This window comes from Myotis nattereri (assembly GCF_964212035.1).
Source record: "Myotis nattereri genome assembly, chromosome: 4".
In the NCBI taxonomy this organism is placed as follows: Eukaryota; Metazoa; Chordata; class Mammalia; order Chiroptera; family Vespertilionidae; genus Myotis; species Myotis nattereri.
In genome coordinates, this window is record NC_138079.1 from 72,550,931 (window position 1) to 72,577,352 (window position 26,422).

General features: G+C 36.5%; 1 long non-coding RNA gene across 1 annotated transcript in view; it reads right to left on the reverse strand.

Moving 5' to 3' along the window:
* Positions 1-892: 892 nt before the first annotated feature.
* Positions 893-26,422, reverse strand: part of LOC308517774 — a 73,882-nt gene continuing 48,352 nt past the window's right edge. The window contains exons 2-3 of the long non-coding RNA XR_013995890.1: positions 2,682-2,730; positions 893-972 (exon numbers count right to left, since the gene is read on the reverse strand). This is a non-coding gene — a long non-coding RNA (uncharacterized lncRNA). The remainder of the gene's footprint in view (positions 973-2,681; positions 2,731-26,422) is intronic.

Sequence of the window (26,422 nt, forward strand, 5' to 3'; positions counted from 1 at the left end):
AGAGTTAGATACAAGATCAAAGAAACACTTATAATCATCTGTACCTTCATCCAGACACATATTAGTTGAATAGTCTCATGATGCCCATTGAAATAACCACTCATGTTTCTTCTATTAAAGAAGGTGGGTCAGTTGGTAGTAGAAGCAGATTCTGTTCTTTGAATGACTGTATGAGTTTGGTAGGACTGTTCTAACAGAGCCCCACAGATTGGGTGGTTTAACAACAGAAATTTATTTCCTCCGTTTTGGAGGCTAGAAGTCCAAAACCAAAGTGTTGAGACATTGGTTCCTTCTGAAGCCTCTCTCCTGGTGGTCTCCCTGTGTCTTCACATGGTCTTCTCTTTGGCACATCTGGGTCCTGGTTTCCTCATCTTAGGAAGACTCCTGTCGTATTGGGTTAGGGGCCACCCTAGTGACCTCATTTTAACTTCACTCTTTAAAGACTCTATCTCCACACAGTCACATTCTGAGGTGCTCTGTGTTAGAACTTCAACAAGTGAATGTGGGGGGATGCTCTGCTTAGTCTATAACAGTGATGGCAAACCTTTTGAGCTCGGCGTGCCATCATTTTGAAAAACCCTAACTTAACTCTAGTGCCATGTCACATATAGAAATTTTTTGATATTTTCAACCATAGTAAAACAAAGATTTATATTTTTGATATTTATTTTATATATTTAAATGCCATTTAACAAAGAAAAATCAACCAAAAAAATGAGTTCACGCGTGTCATAGGTTCGCCATCACTGGTCTATAACAATCCTGGGCCTTTTTCAGGGAGTTGGCTTTTGCATTCCAGCCAGGATCACAAACCCTTATGAGCTCCATTGACCTCGACAATACTCCATCAATTTCAATGCTTTCTCACCCTGATTCAGGGTCAAATTGGATCACTCAGCATCATTCCTCTGTTGTTTCCAGCTGGCCTTATGAGGAGTATGTAGATTCCTTTCTCCCAGTGATGTTGACACTCTAAAAATGCAAATGCAGAGTTCCCAGTGAAGTTGTTCTCTGCCAGGGGAAAAAATACATCTACAGTAAGAGAAACTAAAAACTCCATGCTGATGGGAACCGGGATGAGAGGCAGAAAGAGTCCCGACAGCTTCCTAGTCCCTGAGGAAGCCCCACCCTTGCTTTCTTGTGTTTCGCTTTTGGGAGCTAATGAATTGTGTTTGTTTATGGATCATTTAATACATACTATGAAATATCTATTAATAAGTATTCAAACTACATAAACCTGTTGGTCTTAGCCTTTTTCTTTTCTAGTATATTGAAAGGATATATTGTACTTAATAAGAATCTCTCACATTGGAATGAAATTAGGGAGGAGCCAATGATGACATCTGTGACCTGGACAACTTGGGAGCCATGGTTTTCAACTGCTCCGGAATTTTTTATTGTACCTTCAAAGAGGGGCTTGTGTTCACTTTGAAATATATTTATTCAAAGTGGGTAGATTTGGGGCAGAAAATATGTACCCACCACAGCCACAATATACAAAATAACTTATCTGGAAACAAATAGATTAAAGAAATGAAATGACATTATCCAAAAATAAAACCATTCCACAAACTATGAAATTTTTCTCTCAAATATTGTATTCACTTAATATAGGGTGGGGAAAAAGTAGGTTTACCGTTTTTCATATGGAAAATAATACAAGAATAAACTTTGTTTCATATACTCACAACTGTAAACCTACTTTTGCCCACCCTGGATTTGTGTAAATTTTAACTTGGAGGTTGATCTTTTATACTGTGATCTATTTACCTAGTGGAGAGAGGAATAGGAAGGTTGCATTTGTTAAATATGCTTAAAATCTGGTCCTCCCATAAATATGACATTATCTCTGAAATGGAAATGCCACATATACATAATTCTCAATCACTTCTTTTCAAAGATGAAAAACCCAGTAAAATAATAATATGTACATACATTATGTCAAATCTAATTTATACATTATTCAGACGTCAATTCAAAAATTGTGGGGTATGTAAAGCTGACTCTGACCAAAGAAGCAGATCTAGAGTTGAATCATTTCTAAGAAAAATCATAACTGAAAACAAATTGTGGGGGAGGAGGGATAAGGTAGATAGTTTGGTAGTAATCCGCATTTCGTTAAATAAAGGCATCTATTCACTTCTTTTGGCTTCCTTAGGACTCTCATTTCACTCATCAAAAATGAAGACAGAAATGCCTGTGGCCCCACAACAAACACAGAGGAAATTCCTTTTTTGTGGATGAAAATTAAAGAAGCAAGCAATTGTAAGTACTTTATTACTATATTTTTTCAATGCACTATTTTCTGTATGTTAACTTGAAAACAGTGAGTTTATATTTCAATAATAACTCAGAATAGAGTTAAAACATAAAATACCAACAATATAGAAAAAAATGTCAAAGCTAGTAAAAAATCCTAGCCCCATGATTTATATGATGCCAGCATTTCAGGATGGACTACGGATTGGTGCTACAGGACCACACAAACCTGAGGTAAGTCCATTTACTTGTTAAGAACATAAAGCTTTGTAGAAGTGAATTGGTGCTTAGCTCTATATTATTATATAACAAATCACCCCAAGACTTAATGGCTTTAACCAACCATTTTATTCTGCATATGATTTTGTGATTCAGGAATTTAGAGAGGTCTTATCTGAGAACTTCTCTGATCCACATGGTACCTGCTAGAGCTGCTGGGTTTGGTGTATCTGCTTCCAAATTGTCTTCTTCCTTTTTTCCAGAATCAGATAAAATAGGTGGAAAAGGAAAAAGTTTAAATAAACTTGACTTTCTGAACATTGATGAAAAGTCCCAAAAATATTTGCACATGTAACTATACATATTTTAAATTATAAATCAATATATATTTATCTCAGGAATATAAGGATGATCTCAATAATCTTTACATATTTATAAATATAGTTCAAAATAAAAGAGTAAGGTGGAGAAAATTTATATGGTCATATATAACCATCTTGATAGATGGTGACAGAGAATTTAGTAACATTTCTAAAGACAAAAATGTTTAGCAATTTAAGATTGAAAAGTTATTTCCTTACTTTGTATAGGGTCTCTAGTGAAAGCCACATCGGACAATACAAAACAAAGTTTACATACATAAAGTTTAGAATTAGTGACAAGGATGCCTAACATCACCACTGTGATTTATCACGACTGGAGGTTTTCACATGTTCCTCCAACTTCATCTGCTCTCTGCTGCAGTCCAGTGAACTACCAGGTTTTTGAACATTCAAGCCTTGCTCTTTCACACCTCATGCATCTATTTGTAATTATCTTTTCTGCTTCTTCTGACTGGTGACTTCTAAATCCCATTTCACCCTCTTAGCACAAATATATCCCTTCTGTAAACTTTTTCTTGACTTTCTGAGTTAGTAAACGTATTCTCTCTGACCCTTGTCTGTATTGCTTTTGAAATAGAATTGTAATTATGTTTTAATGTCAGTTTTTTCCCATCAGAATATGTGCTCTTTGAGAGCAAGGAAAAAACATTAATCATTGTACAACTGGAACCTAACAGTGATTGGTGAACTTAAAACTATAAAAAAACCCACAGGGCTTACATTTTGCTTTTAAGAGAGCTTGATGTTTTCTTGTCAAAATCTTGATATGTTTCTCTCTAAAATTGCATGGCATATTCTTCATATACATCAGTTATGATTCTGGTAATTGAGATATAACATAAGGTTATATATTGTCTAGTGTGTGGCAAATTGTTGTCATTCTTCTGGAAGTCAGCATTATTTTTGTTAGATCATCTTTTATTTCATATGCCAGTTAACACATATCAGCCTAGCAAATTGTTTGAATAAACCCAATTGGAAAGGCAATGAAAATTATCTCTAAGAGTACCACATAGAGAAAATACCATGTATAAAGAAAGATATTTGGCTCAATGGTTTGCAAAATTAGTTTGACAGAACATCTTAGATAAACTGATAGATAGAATTGTATAATATATATAGAATAACAAGTTTACATGATAAATTATATATTGTATATATAGTAAAACATAATATATTTATACTCTATATTTTATAATGCTGTATATTTATCTATTCTATATACAGTATGTATGCTTTACACTACATATATCTTAATATATATGTACATAATGTGTATATATATGTATATTACATACACTTATTCTCCTTGAAGCAAAATTAATTTGTTTCAGGTCCTAGTATAATTTGACATTAGGCTCTATTTTGGTTTCTTCAAACTGTGGTACTGAACCATGACAGTATCATTTAGGTAGGTGGGGATGTCTCAGGGTCAGTAATCCCAAATGTTGAAAATGAGGAAATAAACAGAGAAAACCAAACCTGGCCGGTAGGCTTCAGCAGTGAGACTGTACAAAAGGGTGAACTCGTAAAAATAATGAGGTCGACCTGGACCTAAGCTTTGTTTCCTCCCAAGGGAGGAGGTTTGATCACAGTGCTGCCCCCGGGGCGGACCACTGCCTCCCATCTGACATCCTGGCAGCAGAGCAGCTGCCCTCTCTCTATAGCACCTCTGCAATGGCAGTCCACTCCAAGCAAGCTTACAGCGATTCACTGTCCTTTGAATATGCTGCCAGGTTGAAATTCTCAGACAGCCTCATTGCCTTGGGCTGTCATGCATGAATAATCTTGAGCCCTGGCCGATGTAGGTCAGTGGTTAGAGTGTCGTCCCAAGCATCAAAAGGTCTTGGGTTCAAAATCCAGTCAAGGACACATATCTGGGTTGCAGTTTCGTTCCACAGCCACAGTCAGAGTAGTGTGGGAGGCAACCAATCAATGTGTTTCTCCCGCGTCCATGTTCCTCTCTTCTCTCTCTCTCTCTCTCTCTCTCTCTCTCTCTCTCTCTCTCTCTCTCTCTCTCTCTCTCTCCCTCTCTCTCCCTCTCCCTCTCCCTCTCCCTCTCCCTCTCCCTCTCCCTTTCACTCTATCTAAAAGCAATGGAAAAAGATTCTTGGGTGAGGATTAACAACAACAACGATTATCATCTCAAGGCATCACAGCCAAAGACAACCTTCAGAAGCTTACAACTTCCCTCAGATTTTCACCAAAGCATACATTCAGTTAAATGGTTTTTCTCATGACATATGCAAAACCCTCCTATTGAGGACTTTTTTTCCCCTTTATTCTTATTTTGTAAATAAAACTATCTTTTTTGCACCATTCATGTGAAATGTGTGAATAGGGTACATTACTTTTAGAAAAATAGTTGAAGTAGAAAAATACATGACTATGTTAGGCTGCTGTATCCCTACTTTGCCCTATTCATCCTTGAAAATCTGACAGATTTCACCTTTTATTTTCTTACTGTGAACACTGTAGACAGAAAAGAAAGAGGAGCCTATTAGAAACCATGGAAGCAAAGGCATTTTAACAGTTTATGTTCTCTTACAAAGCAGGAGCATAAAGTTTGATATCAAGAAGTACAGAATAGCTCTCCCTTGTAACATGAGCCTGTTTGAATCTTAAATGCAATAAATGTGAAAAGATGGTGAACAAGATTCCAAGAGTGCAGGGACCTAGTTTTCCAGAATATAAACCATTACAACTATACTGCATTTTATATTCCACATGCACAACTGTATCCTACTGCAATATGCCAGGTCATCTTTTCTGGTGTGTGTTTGTTGTTTGTTTGTTTATTTTAAAGGGAGTTTATAGACCCTTGGGTGCCTCAAGGTCAGACTTCAAGAGAACTCAAGTCTGCTTAGAGTGTAAACCTGGGGAATAAAAAATGCCTCTGTGCTGGAAAAGAGAAAAATCAATAGAATAGAATAAAAAATAAGAAATGGTTGATCCACAGTGGCTAAACTCAAAATTTCCTTTAGGGACTCACTAGGAACTTCTGACAGAACTCTCTCACTCTCAAAAAGACAGTTACTAATATTGAGGGAGTGACTTATCAAACTGAATACATGTTATATTTTTTCATTCATTTGCATAAAAAAGTCAAACCCACTTAACACTAAAGGAATGTGGTACTTTGTCTTATGGTGAGGATTCAAGAATTATACTGTGGATTATACCCAGGGGAATTCTGTTCACCCTGGTTATAGTGAGCTGGAAAGAGCTTTGCCCTCACCCTGACCGCAAGAAAAAGACAGCTCTCTGCCACATCATTATTTCTGTTGAACCCTTGGGAGGGGTGGTGCAGAGCAAACAACTGATCTGCAATTGAAAGAAAGATAAGTAAGTAGCTTCAAAGAGAAGCAGGACTTGAGCACTGGCTAACCTGTGTAGGGCAAATAGGAAGGGCATGGCTGTAGAACATGGGGGAAAACTCAGCTAAAACTTTTGACAGATTACTAAAGACAATGTGATCTAACAGAAGAGTATAAACCCCTCGATGAAAATAATAAAAGGGGAGTGTACACCTAGTTATAGACTATAGTCCTTACTGGGGATTCAGGATAAAGATCGGAGGCAGACACAGAAGGAAGCTTCCCAGGGTACACAGGCCTGGGAGAGGGGACCAGCCTGTGGGGGACATGCTGAGGCCCCCTATAGACTCTTAAGGCACCTTGTCCTCCCCAAGGCACAGGTGAAGACCTTTAGCAGTAGGGGCAAGAAAAAAGAAGTCTCTTTCCTTGAGATGTTCCCAATAGAGTTTACTTGTGTGTATGATGGGGGTTGGTGTGTCAGAGAGGCTTGCTCAGTGTCCCTTTTCCAGCCTTGGCTTCAGGCCGTCCTGATGCACCTGCATATAGGAAGGCAATGCTCTCTACACTCGTCCCCTCACCAGTGGTCTAGCTTTGTACTTAGTGCTTACAAGCCTGCTGGGAGGAGGTCACTAGGGTAGGGAGCACAGCCAGAATCTTAATTGCCTGGGTCTCAGGGGTAAGGCTTTTTCAGCCATCTGCCCTTTCCCTACCGGGGTTCCTCTAATGGCCAGGCCCCAGGATGAAGGAGAGGAGGGAGTTGGTTCACTAGGAGAAGAGTGTTCTAGGCAGAAGGACCAGCCAATCCATTCAGGGACATAAGGTCAGAGCTTGTCTGTCATATTCAAGGGACCTCAAAGATGTAACTGTGCAGCTATGGATGTCACCAGAGGGTCTCTGACATTGACTCTGATTGAAAAGAGAAGTATTGGAGAATTTTAAACAGGGAAGTGACTTGATTGGCCTTTTGTTTGAAAATAATTATTCTGGCTGCCAAGGAAAGGTCAGATCAGGATGATTTGTTAGGCGTTCCTATTATAATTCAGGAAAGGTTGGCCTCTGCTCAGAGCAGGATGGTGTCAGTGGATGTATTTTGAACATAAAGCCAGTGTGATAGTCTAATATCAGGTATGCAGTCTGAATGTGAAGTTATGTATTCATAGAATTATCGAACAATACAGCTCTTCAAGCAAAAGCACAAATTAATAAGACAATTATTTTTAAATGAAAGGAAAAATAAAATGGCACCTAAAAAGGGCCAGAAGTTAGTTGGTTGTTTTTTTTTTTTTTTACTAGTAAATGCATGAAACTGGTAAAGAATATAAGGCAAAGTGTTGTCTGTCTTATGAATGTATTCTCTTTATTCTAGTTCTGTGAAACATGTCATTGGAATTTTGATAGTGATTGTTTTGAATCTGTAGATTGCTTTGGGTGCTGTGGACATTTTTACTATATTAACTTATACATGGGCATAGAGTATATTTCCATTTATTTGTGTCTTCAGTTTCCTTAATCAGTATCTGATAGTTTTCAGTGTATGTCTTTCACTTCCATGGTTAAATCTATTTCTAGGTATCTTAAGCTTTTTTATGCAATTATAAATAGTATTGACTTAATTTCTCTTTCTCATAATTTGTTATTAATGTATAGAAATACAACAGTTTTTTTTATATTGAATTGTATCCTGCAACTATACTGAATTTATTACTCCAGTTTTTTTTGTGTATGTGAAGTCTTTAGAGTGTTCTACATCATATGTCACCTGCAAATATTGACAGTTATTTTTTTAATATATTTCACTGATTTTTTTACAGAGAGGAAGGGAGAGGGACAGAGAGCCAGAAACATCAGTGAGAGAGAAACATCGATCAGCTGCCTCCTGCACACTCCCCACTGAGGATGTGCCCGCAACCAAGGTACATGCCCTTGACCGGAATCAAACCCGGGACCCCTGAGTCCGCAGGCCGACGCTCCATCCACTGTGCCAAACCGGTCAGGGCAATATTGACAGTTTTACTTCTTCCTTTTTAATTTGAATGCCTTTATGTTTTTCCTTGCCTAAGTGCCCAGGCTAGGAGTTCCAATACTATGTTTAAGAAGTAGAGAGAGTGGGCATCTATGTCTTATGCCATATCTTAGCAAAAAAGCTTTAGCTTTTAACTGAATATGTTAGCTGTGAGCTTGTCATAGATGGCTTTATTACACTGAAGTACGTACCCTCTCTACCCACTTTGTTAAGAGTTTTTATCATAAGTAGAGCAGTTTTAGTGGCATGGTGAAGGCTTAATTCAGACTGGATTGCAGCATCAATGAGACAGGAGAAATGGAGGAATTTGTTGAAAAGAGATATGGAGGACAGAGGTGGCCATATAGGAGAAATTAATAATACAACAGAGGGATAAATGACTGAGAAAAATATTTGAAAAGATAAGAGAAATGAGATTCATGTTCAGAATGGAAGGAAAACATTGCTAGAGAAATAAATATAGGATGTCCCCCAAAATGTATGCACACTTTAACAACTGATAGCTATAGATTCTTTTACATTTTTAAATTGAATGTATTTTAATAAACACTGCCTTTATAATGTATGTACAGTTTGGGAGGACACCCTGTATATTCGTTTTCAGAACAACAAAGGAGTTCCTCTCTGATGATTGTATTACCTCAATAAATCATAAAGTAAATGTCTATTTACTTTTAAAAATATCAATTTTGCTAAGAATTCCCATTAATATCTTTTGGGATCTCATGAGGGTTGAAACCTAATCATCTTTTCTCATACAAACCACACACTAGGCAACTTTTGGGGACATTGCATATTGAGGAAGATTTTTCTTTTCTAATTTGTAGCCTGTGTCCTAAGCAATTTTAAACAGTTCAAATACTTTACTTTGTACATTGTTTAATATATTTGCCTTGAAGAAGAAATAAAACTAAATGGCATATCCTACTCCCTAGGTCTAAAACATTTATTGGAATCCTGTTTCTGTGAGAAGTGTTATTTAAGCTTTTTATTTTGCTTAAAATGTGCTTTGCTCAAATGTCACTGGTCACACACTTACATTTAGGGATAGAAGGTGACTGCAGATACAATTTGATAAGGTCAAACTTTTCTGAGTCACGATATCACCTTCATTTCTCTTGACAGTTTTTGAAATATCACAATTCTCATTTCTTTCTGTAAGTGACTTTAAAAGCATAACCCAATGAAACTATTCAGTGGATGAGCAACATATTGTTTTATCAGTTGTTTATTGGTTATCATTAATTGAATTCATTTTTGTATATATTACTTCAGCTAATTAACTCTTCCCAAGAATTCAAAGGAGATGAAATAGGGCAGGTCTAATTTGAGGTAGATTGAATGCAGAAGCCAGGAGAGGCCTTGGCAAATGGGTTACTGATTGGGAAATACAGGCTTTTAGGAAATATGCCCAGGAATCTTGAGCTTCCAAAAGACAATCTGAGGCTGGCACAGGGTGTTTAAATGAATATAGGAAGCAAGAGGAGATTACATTTATGAGTTTATAAGTAAGTAACTTACTTTAGAGGTAAAATTGTATTAAATATTCTATATCAGTATATGGCATATAAGGTATTACCTAAACTCTGCCTACTTCAACAGAATCTCCTGGTCCCCGCTCTTCTTTTTACTTCGTCTAGACAAGTATCACTTTGCTCTGTTCTCTGATGCTCAAATGCTCTGTCCAGTCTATTCTTTCAGACGTACTTCATCTGCATCATTTGCACATTTCTAAAGCCTCAAAGATAAACTGTCATTGACCCACATCGAAATATATTACCCCATGCTTCTCTCTGATGGCATTTTATTTTCTCACTATTCTTTCAAAGTATTTTAATAATTTTTAATTAGATATCTGTTTGTTCCAGGATATCTAAGATCTCCCTTAACTAAAGCCTAAGTTGTTTTTGTTGTTTGCCATTGTATACTAAGTCCTTAGCTGATTAAATCAACACTTAAATCAGAATGAGTAAATGAATAGATATATTTAGCATGACATCTTAGATTTTAAAAATGAATAAGAAATAGAGGCACATAACCCCAATATTTCTACCCTACCCTTGATGTAAAGTTGAAGAAATTCTGAGTTAAAAGTGATAATGTGTAAAAAGTGGCCTGACCCTGCTAAGGCCAGATTTGTTTCTCTTATCTCTACTTATAAAATGAACTAATCAAATCTAACTTGACTTTTTCAGTGATTATTTGCATTCATATTCTTCTAGGGCAGTGGTTCTCAACCTTCCTATTGCCGCGACCTTTTAATACAGTTCCTCATGTTGTGGTGACCCCCAACCATAAAATTATTTTTGTTGCTACTTCATAACTGTAATTTTGCTACTGTTATGAATTATAATGTAAATATCTGATATGCAGGATGTATTTTCATTGTTACAAATTGGACATAATTAAAGCATAGTGATCAATCACAAAAACAATATGTAATTATATATGTGTTTTCTGATGGTCTTAGGAGACCCCTGTGAAAGGGTCGTTCGACTCCCAAAGGAGGCACAACCCACAGGTTGAGAACCGCTGTTCTTGGGTAATTGACTTAAATTTTTAAGTTCATCAACACAAATAGTGGCATTTAATATTAGATATACAAAAATATATGCCCAGAAATATACAGGTATGACTTCTGAACAAATACTTGGGTATTCTGACTCCCTATCAATAGCCCAATAGCCTAAGTCAAATGTGAAGGAAAGTACACTTTACAGGTGACTTGATTTTGACTTTCTCCAAAGGACCAATTCCTTTGAATTTGCTTCGTGGTTAAAAAACAGAAACCAGGCCAGAATAAGAGATTGACAATGCAAAATATCTCTGAGTTAAAGAAGGGAACTTTCAAAAATTGTCAAATGATTTCTCTGCAAAGCATTTTCTCTCTGAAATCCTGCGGCAGCTATTATGTATTTGATTTATAGAATGAAAACTATCTGCTGTCAGGCTTCATAATTATTTGTATCATAGGCCATTAAACATAGTGAGAGCAGACTATTTAAATGTATACTTTTGCTGTTTCTTAAGTAAATGTTATTTATCTTTGTCAGGTCATGGGCATAAACAGAAAATGTGGGCATAAGGGAAATTTTACTGTGGAATGCTTGCAATTAATGCACACGTTGTCCCCCATCAACTGCACCCCCAGCTCTCTGTTATGCATAGAGCGGTGTGCTGTGTAAGCATCAGTAGACACTATGGAAAGTGGTCCAGTAGAGGGAAATGGTCTCATTATTGTATATATTCATAGAATTAGAAGGGTGCCATGTAACAATGAGTGTTTTCTTGTCTGGGGAACTATCCCAATTTAATTAAAAAGGGGAGCTACCAGATCTAGGGAAGAAGGATGTCCATAAAACACTTCTTCCAGCTACAGACTGATGTTCTTTTGTTGTGTGTGCTAACTCATAACAAAGGAAAAAGGCAGTACAAAAAAAAAATTGATAGTGCCATCTAGTATAGGAAAGTGTTTTTTCTCCTCAATCTTCATACAGAACATATTTTAAAACACACACACAAAACAAAACAGTAAATTACATAGAGACTCTTGAATGACAAGAGAATGAGGTAAGATCACTAAAATCTGTGATTATTTAAGCAAATGATTAAAAATATTAGAAGTAAGCCAAGAATTCACTTGTAGTAACATACAACCAGTTTTTATACGTGTACAACCTTAAAAGGTAAATATGTAAGAGAGGTTGTAGCAGATGATTCTGTCATGCATTGGTAAATAAATACAGGGGTTAGGGAAAGAAGAAAGTGAAAGGCTTGCTAAGTGCCTCAGTTGATAGAGAAGCAGACTACATATTGAGCCAATGAGTGACTTAAACATATATGATTAGCCACAGTGCAATGTACTCATAGAAGATCATGTTATGCTCAGCTCCTAAAGTATGGTTTGGATAGGGGTGATATAAAGGTTTTAGATGGGAAAGTGACAAGAAGAATTTCTCCAGAGTATATCAGAACAAAGAGGAAAACAAGACAGAGTCACCCACATGAAGGGTATCCTATATAATAAAAGCCTAATATGCTAAGTGTCTGGCATTCCAGTCGTCCGTTTACCCAATCAAAGCGTAACATGCTAGTGATATGCTAAAGTCGCTCAACCACTTGCTATGATGTGCACTGACCAGCAGGGGGCAGATAGTCAACCAATCACTATGACGTGCACTGACCACCAGAGGGCAGATGCTCCTACCCGTAGGTTAGCTTGCTGCTGGGGTCTAGCCAATCAGGACTGAGCGAGATGGGCCAGCACGCCCTGGAGCCCTCTTGGGGTCCCTTCCCAGCTAGCCAATCTCCCGCATGCCTCCCTGGCCCTGATGGTGCACCGGTGGGGTCCCTCTGACTGGCCTGCACCCATTTGCAATCCGGGATCCCTCAGGGGATGTCGGAGAGCTGATTTTGGCTCAATCCCACAAGCCAGGCCAAGGGACCCCACTGGTGCATGAATTCGTGCACTGGGCCTCTAGTAAATAAGAAAGTGATATAGAAGGCAAATTTTAAAACACACTAAATGGAAAATGTGTGTATATGTGTGTTTGTGAGCATGTGTTGTTGGGAAATACAATTAGAAAACAAAATCTCTAACCAAGAAAACTCCACAAAGAGAGTAGAGACAGAAAGCATTTATATTTTTCAGTAAGCATTATACCTGGATGCAATGCATACCACAGGCATTCCACTAAATGATTGCAAAGACAGAAAATAGTCTCACCTCCTCATAGTCCTCAAGTGAGAGGACTTCGCAGTACCATTTGTCACACCTACATCACCTGACTTTACTTAGTAATTGGGTGGCCATCTGTATTAGCTTCCTGGCTTTATTCAGAGGAGAAACAAACTTTTCATATCTTTATTATAGAAGGTAATGTTGGAAGTTGGAGCAAGAACATTTATGAATAATGCCAAGATGGTTCATGTATCTCTAGATCTATCAGTGTCCATAGTTATTTTCTCATATTGAGTTGAATTCCAGGAAGTTGAATAATTTCTTCCAATTTTAAGGTTTCTTAGACATAATGGCAAAATATCCTTCACAAAGTTTGAATTTAACATTTAAATAAATTAATTAAAAAGAATAAAAAGAATTTCTATCCATATCTTGAATTTATATAGTGGTCTGAAATGCCTAAGTTACATCCTTATATATAACCTGCTTTTTTTCACTGTTGAGATTAACCTCCTTTTAGAATTTGGCCAGTGGTATTCCATCTAATTGCTCTTCATCAGGCATTTTGGTAGAAATGGAAGTTGTCAAACATATCATTGAGGAGAGGCTCATTGCTGGTAAAAGCTGTTACTCATTTAAGTTTTGGTTGATGTTAGCAATTCTCTTTAAATGGGTTTTAAGATGTGACTCTCAGGGAATGAGGTGCTGTTAGATAACCTGTTTTTCAAGTGGCCTTAGCCATTGGTGTGATGGCAATATAATGCTACTACAGTGTAGTGAATGGTTTTCTTTTTCTCTTCTAAATTGTAGACTACTTTCCATCCTAAAATTTCATTTGCATTGGTATGGAAGGCACAGGAAGTTGCCTTGGTCCTTGCCGCTTACAAGTCTTACAATGTTTTCTCTCAGTTTCCTCTTTCTTATGTAACACATGATCACATACTATGAAAATTAGCTAATATACTTTGGGATTACAGAAAAGGGGTCAGATAAGAAAGGACACAAATAGGAGAGAGACAGAGGCTAAGAGAGGGATACAAAGAGAGACTGGCAGAGAAGAAAATAAGGGATATTGAGGCATAGGAAAAACTCTTCATTTCCTCACTAGAGGCCCAATGCACGAAAATTCAGGCACTTGGGGGGGGGGGCCCTCAGCCTGGCCTGTGCCCTCTCACAGTCCAAGAGCCCTCAGGGGATGTCCTACTGGGGAGAGGGCCTAAGCTGCAGTCTGGCCTCCCTCTGTGGGAGGTGACTGGGCGATCAGGGGAAGGTGCCGGCTGGTGCAGCCCCGCCCTCCATCCCCCTTCTGCCACCACTGATAGCTGCTGCCCCCATTGTCGTCCCCTCCCTCCATCCCCCTTCTGCCACCACTGATAGCTGCTGCCCCCATTGTCGTCCCCTCCCTCTGCCTGCTGGCATGCGCTTTGGTTGGCCTGGTATCACCTTGCCAGTCCTGCCCCCTGCTGACTGGTCATTCTGCCGTTCAGTCAATTTGCATATTATACTTTTATTATATAGGATGGTTGCTGTCAAAATACCTGGGGGCCTCCACTGGTTAGTGATAGGAGGATGCACAGCAGAACAAAAGGGGTTGGCTGTGTTTATTCTCAGGACATGTAAGGAAAACCATAGATATAATCCCATACATTCCTATAACCTACTCATGTTCCTTTTTATATTTAGAATTATATAATTAAATTACATAGTTATTAAAATATACTATGGCACAGACGGAAATTACAAAGTTAGGAAACAATTTTAAGTGGCAAACTGAATCCTGGGTTACTCACCAGTACAGTTTCTAACAACTGCTTGCTCTATGTGTTGCCCTTTCCTCAGGCCCCCTCGTGAAGATCTCAGTTGTTTGTGATACTATACAAGGGGTCAGTGTGTGTTGTTCTACATGCATAGATGTTAAAATTTTCATGAATACATCCTTACTACTACCTAGGGATAAGTTCCTATCATTTCAGACAATAGATGTTTAAAATGATGTTTGAAAAACTGCTTAATTTATATGGATATATGTTTTTCATATACTTACCATACACATTGCCTCAAATATTTGTCACTTAATCCTAGATTGAATTCTTTTCATTTTTTTTTAAGTTTACTGAATCTATAGCTCCTAGTTTTAAGGTTTCTTCTTCTTTTTTTTCTCCCTGGTCTTTTCACCTATACTTATGACAATTTGGTTCATGCCTACTTGAGTAATAAAGAGCTTTACTGGAAAGTGACATTTGTTTTTTTAGGATATCAGTTTTTCAATTGATTTCCTATGACCACCAGAAAGTTATTTTTTAAAATTGGCAGTGGCTTCTGGGATCTTAAATGATTTAAGTATTTGGGGAAAATTAGCTAGACAATGTAGACAAATAAGCAATTTGTCTTTTTATTGAATGAAATATTGTGAATGAGTTAATCAGTTGGTTGATTGGCGAATTTGATTTAGTAAGACCAATCAAGCAAGGCTTTATAATCAGGGAATAGTGGAAAAATTAAAATTCAGGTACAAGAACCTGCACCTAAAAGCTAACTTGAGCTGGTTAACAAATCAAAATCATGAATATATGATTCACATAATGGGGAAATCCAGCGGTTAACCTGGCTTAGTGTGACAAGTTGCTGGGCCAGTGTTGCTCAGTGGTTGAGCATTAATTAGCCCATGAACCACGAGGTCACAGTTCATTTGCTGGTGAGGACACATGCTCGGTTGTATGCTTAATCCCCAGTAGGGGGCATGTGGGAGGCAGCAAATTGATGTTTCTCATCGATGTTTCTATCTCTCTATCTTTCCCTTCTCTGATATCAATAAAAAATATATTTTTAAAAAAGTGTAACAAGTCACCAAATATGTGGTCATAGTCTTATTAACAAAAAGTCATAGTCTTATTAACAAAAAGTCCACTCTCTTTCCTCTGTACAGAGAGAGCTTCTTATATATGGCTAGAGAAAATGGTTACCAACCAGCTTAAATATACATGGTCCTTATAGCTCATGGACTGAGGGTGGGCTTTTAAATTTTTTTTCTGGATCTCAATACCCTTTCTCAACTCTACCTGTAGTATGGGTTAGGAGCTGGGCTAGACACCATGACAGACATGCTATCTGGAGGAGATGGGCTAGGAAGGGTTGATTTACAGAGTTAAAAAGTCTTTATTTTATTAGATTATGGGAAAAGCATTGTTGGAAAAGCCAAACAGTAGAAGCCTATGTTAGCAACTCTGACCTTTGGTGCTATGTATAAAAGCCTGAATGTGTGTGATATCTTCGTTGAATAGCACATTTTCTTAAAACCAAAAAGAAGTTACAGGAATATTTTTTTGCTTAAAATTGGAATGACTAAAAAGTTGCCATTGTGCTAATGAAGCTGAAAGGAAAGCAATTAAAAATCCAAATGTCTGAAAAATGACATCCATTAAACCTGCATTATACTGCTATTAACTAAGGGACTCATGTCATAAAGTAGATGTTTGAGATGATCACTTTGGAAAAGATAAAATTGCCTTATTTACATTTATTTTTGTCAGATTTTTCATAACTATGTTCCTTTAATTTTATAAGACATATTAGTCACAAGTTGTACTTTATTTTATTGTAGAGTACAAAACAGTTTGTATGAAGAAATGTAAATGTAAACACTCACAAATCAGTAGCTTTACATGGATAGCAATATGTACAGTTATATCTAGTTTTTGTACATTCCTTTCATGCTTAATTTAATATGGTCATTGCTTCAACTTTCCTTAGCTTAGATGAGCATGAACTAAAGGAGAACATGGGTATTTTAAAAGACTATATTAAGTATCAATAGATATATCCCCAAACAAATAAAATTACTCAACTTTTATTACCAAATATCAGCACTGTATGAAAACATCATGTTCTCTTCAATGAGAATACTACCTATGATGATACATGGTGCCAGATTTCAAACTCCAGAGGTAGAGGCATAAAAAGTGTAGGTAATTCTTCAGCATATTAAAAGATATAAAGCATTTGGTTATAAAACCAGTTGTAAGGACATCATGATATATACCACTAGGATATATTTCTGTTGCATTTACTTTACTTATAGAAAGAGCATGTTCATAGGTCAACTATCCAATTTAGATTTCCACTGTCTGGATCATCTTACCTTGGTAATCCCACACTACTGGTCTTTAGAACTACAGTACAATTGCTACTGTCTGCTTAGAGGCAGTCAATTGTAGAAATTAAGGGCATTAATTTTGGAGCTGCACGGTTTGGAGTATTTTATTTGTGTTTGATATTGAATTAATACTTTGTTTCTGGTACTTTCTTCATGTGCATATGAATATAATGCTAATACAATTACAAGCTCATAGAGATATCACACTCAGTAATTAGTAGCTTCATATTAATAACAATAACAGTATTTTCTTCTGCAGATCAGGAGTGCCCCAGCAGAGATAATAATCTTAGGATCTTCAGCCCCATCACTTAATATTTTCATAATTAAGATGCTTTGTTAAGCAAAACTAGTATCTAACATGCCAAGGAACTGTTTAAAAATATGCCCTATCCTGCCCTGTCTGGGGTGGCTCAGTTGATTGGAGTATTCTCCCTTGCACTGAAAGGATGTGGATTAGATTCCAGGTCAGGGCATATACTCAGGTTGCAGACCCCAGTTGGGGTATATATAGATTGATATTTCTCTCTCACATCAATGTTTCTCTCTCCCTCTCTCCCTTTCTCTCTCTCTAAAATCAATAAAAACATATCCTTAGGTGAGGATTAAAAAAGAAAAAGTATGCCCTATCCCAATTTCTTTTGATATAGTACCAACCATGTGTAAGACATTAAATAAATATTTCTTCCTTCTGTTTCCTCAATTTTATGTCACGATTTATTTTATAGAACTAAATTTTTGCATTATTCATTATGTGCTGTTCTTCAAAGGAATCTAGTGTGATTTCTTTCAATAACTTCAACCCTATACCTAACACCATATCTGTGGAGTATCAAAAATAAATAGAATTATAATGGAGCTATATTAGTGCATTACCACAGGTTTTTCCTGACCAGTTTTCTCTTCTACCCCCTCTATGGTTAGGCAAATTAAACCATAAGTTAACTCTCTTATTACCTAATTAGCCTTACTGAGGCCTAATCTCTGTAACCACATCAGATTCTATGGGGTAGATCTTCTGGCTTGTTCTAGAATAAAGACATTTGCCTGGCTCAAATTATCCCCACACCTCTTCTAAATTCATACCATGCAACAGGGATAGAAAATACAGTTGACCTAACTCTACTGAATGACTAGATAAACAATGTATATACCTCAATTTAGGTATATTACCTAAGAAGAAAAACAAGTACCCGAGACCAGCAGAATGAGAACCAACACCCATCGAGGTGCTGTGTGTCTAATAGTAGATGCACAGAATAACAGGGAGCAGAAAGGCCTTAGTAGCAGAAGAATCTAAATAACTTCAGCAAAGGTTTACTACCAGAAGAAAGAGGCACCATTGGAATGGGAACCACTGTGTCTCTGAGACAAACAGTTCAGTCGTCACAGTGAACTAATTAAAAGGAAAATGTGTGGAGCAGCACATATTTCTCTTGGGGGGAAGAAACTGACATTAAAAGAATGGAAGAAAACAACCAAGGCTCAGGAACTCTTTAAAATAGAGAAATCGAACAACAACCACCAAAAGATTCAAGATTCAGCATATTATTGAAACTTTCAGTTACTAAAGAAATAGAAAAAGTTCTTTAAGGAGCCCTGGCTGGTTTGGCTCAGTGGATAGAGCATTGGCCTGTAGACTGAAGGGTCCCAGGTTCAAATCCGGCTAAGGGCACATGCCTAGGTTGCAGGCTCGATCCCCAATAGGGGACGTGCAGGAGGCAACAGATCAATGATTCTCTCTCATCATTGATGTTTGTATCTCTCTAACCCTCTCCTTTCCTCTCTGAAATCAATAAAAGTATATTTAAAAAAAATTAAAAATGTTCTTTAAGGAAACATGGAAAGACATAAAACTGACCCCCAAACCCCATCTTTCTAAAAGGCATTTCAGAAAAACATATTCAAATATCAAAGAGGAAAATGAAATTATAACACAATCATATATACACATATATATATACACACACATATGTGTGTGTGTGTGTATATATATATATACATATATATATACATATACATATATATATATATATATATATATATATATATAGAGAGAGAGAGAGAGAGAGAGAGAGAGAGAGTGAGAGAGAGAGAGAGAGAGAGAGAGAGAGAGAGAGAGAGAGAAAGATTTAAGGGAGGACATTTTCACAGAAGTCAAATAGCTTTTTTACTAAGCTTTTACCTAGGGTTTATTGCTGAATTTTAAACAGTACAAAGCAATGGACAACCAAGAAATAGGCTTCTAAGAAACTAAAAAGGTAATTAGAATTATGCTTCCAGGAATTTTGGTATAACAAGTCCAGAATTACCATTTTACCATAAATAACTTGAAAACTTCACAAAACATATAAAATAACTCTTTTCAGTTACTGGCACGAGACTGCATAGGACAGTTATCCTTGAGAAAAGGGGAAATGGGGTCAGTTCTATAATTGGTCGTGATTTTTTTCCTTTGGGGAATTTCTGGACCACAAAACAGGAGAGGGAACACAAACAGAACCCAATAGATTTGAGTCTGTAGCCTAACGGGACTGGAATGTGTGGATCAGGTTGAAAAAGAAGAGAAGTGTGCAGAGAAAGTTCCAAAAATCTGCATGGAAACTCTCTTAGGTTCTGTCTGAATAACAATATCTATACTTCTATGGAGAACCCCAAGAGCTCCAGTAAAGAATAATGCAAAGAAAGAAACATTTCTGAAGAACTCTAAGCCAATTAATTAGCAGAGTTCTCAGAAATACGGCAGCTGAGTGCCCAGTAGTCAGAGTAAAGAGAGACTTCATCGAACACCCAGAGTATGCAGTGGAGACTCCAGAAGGGTTGCCCCTTAGTAATGGATTTAAACTCATAAATAAATAAGGTCACTCTGGACTCTCCTTTTAAAAAGCCTAAAAACAAATCTCAAAAGTATCGAGCTAAATTGTAAGTAACTGCCTGCTAAAACAGAGATCACAGACACTCTTTAACGTAAGACAATAAAATCCAGGCCTTGAAAGGTAACATTACTGAGTCCAGCATTCAACCGAAAATTACTAGACATACCAAGACAGAGGTAAATTTAACCCATAGGAGAAAATCAACAGAAACAGTAGCAGCAATCACAGAGATGTTGGATTTGCAGACATGAACTTTAGTTATTATACATAACCTTTATGTGCTCAAATACCAAAAGTAATGAAAAGTAAATGAAATAAAGAAAACAATCAAATGGAAACTCTAAACATTAAATATGTAATAATAAAAGTAAAATTTTTACTAGACGACAGTAACAGCAAGTAGGAGTAGTAGAAGATACCATGCAATCACTAGTCAGTAGAAAGTTAGCGTGGTTATATTAATATCAACCGGCGGGCATCTGGGTGGCTGGCAATAACATAAGTGACACTTTATAATAATTTATTGATCTTTATGCTTGTTTAATAGTGAATTTAGAAGCAATGATACCCATTAACAATATACACTGGTCCCTAAATATGAATAAATCCCACTCTTTCCTAAGAGGAACCAAGGCATTTCAGAGAACTGGCAGACTCCATTTCTTGACAGAGAATATGTGAGAAAGGCTTAGAACAGCTTATTGTGAGAGAAGCAAAAAACAAGCAAACAAAAATGTGATAAAAAGACATTTGAGCCATCTTGAACACCTCTTACTGTCCAATTTTAGAACTACTTGAACATCAAATAAAGAAGTACTTCAGTGGCTTGAAGCACACTAAATTTATGAAAACCATGATAATATTCAAAAAATAAAGTGTAAAACAATGACAACAAATGCTTATATGCTACCATTACAAATAACCCACTCTCTCTGAAAGTTGGTAAGAAGAAGGAATTACACATTAATCCTGACTCTCTTGTAGGAAATATTTTCATGGTTAAAAATCATTCAGTAAATAAGATAAATCTCCTTTTTTACTGAGGCATGGCAGTGAATAAATATAGATAGAATGATAAAAATATTTCTAATTTTCCAATATTTTTACCTCTAAAATATTGATCTGGGAAGGATCTTAAATGCATGCTAAAATTGGTAGGTAAGATGTTGATGGCAAACACAGGTTATCCACCTATCATATCTCAGATTAGTTGCTGCAGAAAGAGTAAACATGTTTGCATTGAAAGCTATACCTGTCACTATTTTAATTCAGAGATGAATGTCAGCATCACTAATAGTGGGACAACAGAACATGACAGGCATTCTGACGTAATGAAATCCAAGGGATACAGCAGCATCTCTTAAGTAATCTTTCCTAATTATTTTAACCTAAATCTATGTAAGCCTTTCAATATAATACCCATTTTGCTGGTCATAGCAGGTGATTGAAATGTCAAATGCCACCAGGAGAAAACAATCAGATCAACGTGGAAGGTAGGAAATATCTGCAAAACAAATGGCTTGACTCTTCACCAAGCATTGCCAGATCACAGGGAAGACTCGTCTAGATTAAAAAATACTTAAGGGCCACGGCAACCAAAAGTTTGCCTTGGAATGGACCATTATCTATTCAACCAGCTATAAATGATACTGAGGGAAACTGTGAAATGAGAATATGGATTAGATATTAGATATAGTTAGAGAATTATTGCTCTTTTTGATAGGCCTGACAATCATAACATGGTTAGGCAAAGGAGTTCTTATTTTTTTGAGATTCACACAGACATGTGTGTTATTGAAATGTAATGGTGCTTACAATTTACTTCAAAAAACTTTGAAAAAATACTTGAAGCAAATATTTTTGTTAAATCAAGATAATGCACATATAACTTTTCATATTACTATCCTCCATATAGTTTGTTTTAATTATTCCCATAACTAAAAGGAAAAGCAAATGGCAAAAAAAATCTTTGGGTTCTTATTGCACCTTTCTTCCCCCTTTTATATCAATTTTATAAAGACAATTATTAGAACTCAGAAATGTAGGTGCTTCCCTAAAAATAAGCATTTAGATTTTAATTTACTTTTACAGTTGTTTGAAGACAGGGATATGTCTCTAATAACCAAAAAATAAAAAGGTGTTATTAGCCGTAACCAGTTTGGCTTGGTGGATAGAGCATCGGCCTGTGGACTCAAGGGTCCCAGGTTTGATTCCAGTCGAGGGCATGTACCTTAGTTGCGGGCACATCCCCAGTAGGAGGTGTGCAGGAGGCAGCTGATTGATGTTTCTCTCTCATCCGTGTTTCTAACTCTCTATCTCTCTCCCTTCCTCTCTGTAAAAAATCAATAAAATATATTTTAAAAAAGGTGTTATCATAGATGTCATGATATTTAACTTTCTTTCAATTTTTAAAAAGATGGGATCAGCAGCTTAGAATATGAATATTTGAATAGCTGATCATTGTTATATTTTTTATTTGTCATCAAATCTATAAAATCATTCTCATTCTTTTAAATTGAAAAATATGATTGTTCAATATCTTAAACATATTTTTCTTAAATATGTTCAAATTGTTTCATAAACTCATTTTACATTTGACAACCCTATCATTTTTCCAATAATTATTAAATTTCTTCTTTTCCTAATCCTTTTCTCCTTCCTCTTTCAACCCTTCATTCTTCTATTCCAGTGGTTGGCAAACTCATTAGTCAACAGAGCCAAATATCAACAGTACAATGATTGAAATTTCTTTTGAGAGCCAAAATTTTTAAACTTAAACTATATAGGTAGGTACACTGTTATTAACTTAATTAGGGTACTCCTATGCTGGCCGTTGCTAAAAACGTCCTCAATCTGATTGAGGTACATTCGCTGAGGTCGACCCCTTCCAACTCTCCCATCCATACTCGTCTTGTATACTGGTTTTGTCTATCTCCTTTTGTTCATCCTCTCTATATGTCCAAACCATCTCAACATACCTCTCAATCCTCGACACTACATCTTCTTTCACTCCACAACGTTCCCTAAAATTAACTTAATAAACTTTACTTAAAGTTTTAAGTCAACTTCGCAAAGTACGTGCACGCCTGCATGTGGTATTTTGTGGAAGAGCCACACTCAAGGGGTCAAAGAGCCGCATATGGCTCTTGAGCCGCGGTTTGCTGACCACTGTTCTATTTAATTGGGGATAGAGAGGAACTTAATAATATCAGTGTAAGCAATCTGATTATGTGCAATATAATTAATCTGATTTTTAAAATAACTATATTAAAGTACTTATAGATCTGGGAATTTTCATTATATTAAGTTAAATATAAGGTCTTGAAATAAATCCAGAGTCACTTTGAATTGCCATTTAGTTTACCCCTTACAATTTTAAGCATAAATTTTATAAGTTTAAAATTTATAAGATGAAATTAAGTTATTTTTAATAGATAATTATTAATAACACTATAATAATTACTAATCATAATAATTATTAATAATACTCTTAATACTAATACATAACCCCACCCAACTATTTAATCTTATAAGACCTTTATTTACATAGATGAAACTGATAATTGAGGCAGTGTCAGAGTCCTTGGAATAATCAGTGGTACAAAAGGGAAAAAAATTATAAAATATAACATTTACAAAGCTAAAATGTAAAATATAAAGCTAAAATCAAAGATCATATGGACTTGAAACTGATTAAAAAGGAAAAATAAAATGACACAACAACCACACACTGGAAAAGATTGAATGGTTTATATTACAGCAATTGCTCTATTATTAGGAGGAATAGTATTAGAAGGAAATTGAAAATTACAGCAAGTAGCACTAGAACTTATTTTTTAATATAAATATTAAGAATCTATATCTTATTAAAGTAAGCTGTAGAAACTACAAAACTACAATATATCATCAAAATAAAAAAAAATTTTATTTATTAAAGCTAATTAAGAAGTTCAAGTTTTTATAGGAAAGAATAACGTAATCCTGGACATTTACTAAATGTTATATATTTTCATGAAATAAAGTTAATAATGAAATTTTAACTTGAAATTAGTATGCAACTAATAACATTGGATAATTGTGTAGTACAGATATCATACATTTATATTCATAACTATTATATTGTAGGAAAACAATTTCCAGATGGAGCAAGTGTTTAAATGCCAAAAGAACATAATTTGTTATCTTGGCATACATAAACCTTTTTAATGATATCACCAACCTATAAGAAATCTAAGATTATGCGAAGGAAATGTTTAGCAGTTGGCTTGGAACATTGTCTCTCATTTTATTCAAGGGGTTGACCCCAGGAATGAAAGAAAGAAAGTAATCCAGACCACCTCTTCTGAATTAGATAATTCCAACTGTGCAAAAACGATACAAAAATGCCTTATTCATTCACCATTGTAGATGTTTGTCTTTCCAAAGATATCTCTCTCTCTCTCTCTCTCTCTCTTTATCTCTCTCTCTCTCTCGTTGGCTACATGATGCTTTTAGGAAGATTTATTTTTTATGTAATTTAGTATTTTTGGATTCTCTCAGCCTAAAAGTTTGTAACAGTTTTCCCACCCACCATTCCCTGAATCAGAATTTTTGGTCTGTCTAAGGCCAAAGCCCATGGTATTTCTTTTCTATATGCAACAGAATTTATCCAATATAAATTGCACTCTTTCCATCACCCTGTTCAGTGTGTTCGGCTGACATCATAAGGAACATCAGCACATATGGCTACAGTCCCACTGTAGCTTACAACAGATGAATGGTGCTTTAACTCAATATTCTAGGGAGTCCTTTCTGATCTAAAGTTCAGTACTCAGAATGAGAAGTATTTGTCATCCCTGTCATAGGGTGCTGTCTACCAGGAGCGGTATGAATGACCAGGGAGACTGACTGTTGGAAATTGAAATGAAATGCTAGAGAAGAAAGCCTCAGGACATGTCCAGGAGAGAAGTGCTGAGTCAGTGGCAAGGTCACAGTGAGAAGTTCTAACAGAGTCTAAAGAAATAGGAACACTTTGGAGTGGCATGTCCTAGACCTATTTTTCAGTATGTGATGGTCAGTCAATGTTTATAACACAGCAGCCTTTAATTAAGAAAATAATGTACACCATGCAAAAGTGATCCAAAAGTGCCTGGCTTTCCTCTCTGGAGTACCAATATGGCTAGAAATGTTTCCTGCAGCTCTAACAGGAAGCTGTATATGTAAACAGCTGTATATTAAAAGACATTTATCATCACTCCACTATTAATTAATGTGTGCTTTGTAGGGTGGCTGTGTATTTCACAGCACTGCCTCAAGCTGTAACATCAATGCCTTCTAATTCCTCCTGTATCTGATATAGAGGCTCCGGGTTTTGTCATGTTCTTAAAACTTTTTAAAAAGGGTATATATGCCAAGTAAGTCTACTTCAAAACCTAAATTTAATAATATGGGGACTATTACACAAGAAAAGTAGCAAAGACAGTGACAATTAGCCCTCATGAGGCCCAGCAGGCATGAGCTGTGACTAAAACTCTGTTTCTGGAAGAGCAGAAAAGAGAAGGTACAAAGTTATTTATTGCATCAAATACTGACCTTTATCAAAATTCCCGTGACATTGTGTGTGTGTTTGTGTGTGTGTGTGTGTTTTTTAATTGCTAAGTGCTTAAACCAAAGTAGACTTATGTGGCATATATCTCCTTAAACCAAATAAACCCAAAACAAACAAACAAAAACTGTCCTAATTCAAAAGCCATGTCAGCCCTGGCCTGGTGGCTCAATTGGTTGGAGCATCATCCCTGTACACCAAAGGATGGTGGGTTCAATTCCCAGTCAGGGCACATACCTAGGTTGCTGGTTTGATCCCCAGTTCAGGTGCTTACAGGAGGCAACTGACCTATGTTTCTCTTTCATTTTGATGTTTCCCTCTCTCTTTGTATCTTCCCCTCTCCCTTCGTCTCTCTTTAAAATCAATAAAAACATATCCTCAGGTGAGGATTAAAAAAATAAAATAAAATGGTCCACTTCATGTGGAGCCAAACCTTGAAGTGCTCAGGGAAATTTTATAATAAAAGATTAAAAAATGAACTTGGCCGTATGCAGAAAAATTAATTAAGTAGAAATATCCCATGATTTCTGCTCAAGCCGCAGAAGTCTTCTTTCATGTCTTCAGGTATCTGTTCTTTTTCCTACCTTACAGTCTTAGCTACTTCTCTACACTACGTGGAGAACAGTAGGGTGGCTTAATGATTGATCACAGTGACTTACTAGGTGTGCCTAGCAACAAGGTACCTCAAAAAGAAGGCATATCCTCTCTGGAGGGCCTTCATCTGAACCCGGTTTTCCGCCCTGGGCAAACAGCATTTCCAGAACTCCTTTTAACACCCGGGCTTATAGACTGCTGGCACAAACCCCTCTCATGCTAACTGCATGCCATGGAAGCACAGTGAGGGAGCAGGGGCCTTATGAAGCACAGCCCACAGCACTCATCACACTGCTGCGCTAGTCTGTAAGTTTCAGCAGGGCTTCACCGGCT